This window comes from Fopius arisanus, unplaced genomic scaffold (assembly GCF_000806365.1).
Source record: "Fopius arisanus strain USDA-PBARC FA_bdor unplaced genomic scaffold, ASM80636v1 scaffold00107, whole genome shotgun sequence".
Classification (NCBI taxonomy): domain Eukaryota; kingdom Metazoa; phylum Arthropoda; class Insecta; order Hymenoptera; family Braconidae; genus Fopius; species Fopius arisanus.
The window spans coordinates 108243-109139 of record NW_011887846.1 but is presented as its reverse complement, the minus strand read 5'-3'; the positions used below and the strand labels follow the sequence as shown (position 1 = coordinate 109139).

General features: G+C 30.1%; 1 protein-coding gene across 1 annotated transcript in view; it reads right to left on the bottom strand.

Moving 5' to 3' along the window:
* The window catches only part of LOC105271309 (uncharacterized), a 15129-nt gene that overhangs the window by 13756 nt on the left and 476 nt on the right, over window positions 1-897 (bottom strand). The window lies entirely within an intron of this gene.

The window sequence follows — 897 nt, the reverse complement described above, 5'->3', positions numbered from 1 at the left end:
CTTGAAATGTTAATACACTGAATAAAAATCGACTCTGAAAAGCATAAATGAATTCGTAAACTAATAAATAATCAATTTTCTGCATACCTTTTTACTAAATACTTAGTAGAAATATATAAATATTTAGTAACAAAGATATGAGCATATTATAATTTAGCAATCCATGAATTAATCTCTATCCCGAAACCTATCCTTCCATGATATATAATAAACCGTCAATCACCTATCTTCCCGGTATGTTGTCGATATGCACTTTTTCCACTTGAAAAAAGTCTTTTATAAAACGATGGTGATGATCCTCCTTAAGTTTAAAATGAGAATGATTAGCAACAGATGAAAATTAATGTATTATGAATAACGCAACGCGTGCAGCGTTGGGTGGTTATGCGCATGCGTACACGTCCGCCAGAATACTATTCTGTTATTAATTAATATCCTATAAATTATGAGTCCTAGACTAATGATAATGGACTATATGAGACCTACAATCGATTTTAAATCTATTGGCAAGGTTTCTTTTTACCTTCAATTGAAAAATAAAAAAAGGTGGTACCTTTTTTTTTAAATGTTTTGAATTAATAAAAAAATTAATGTTCGCTATCAAAGCGAATTAACTAAGTATCAATGCTAGATAATGCACCTTCAAATGACCTACATTAAGGAATCAATTAATGTTTAATTAAGTGGTGTTAACTACCCAGGGCCTAAACGGTAGAATAATTTGTTCATCAACTTTCTAAGATGAAATAGAATTACATTTTTATATCTCTAACGCTAGTATGTTTATAAAAGAACTCAGAATCAATTGTTTGTGTGTGAGTGATTGGAATTCTTTGCAAAAATACGATGCAAAACATTCTTCATTACATATCTTTAACTCCCCTGAACTCGACGACT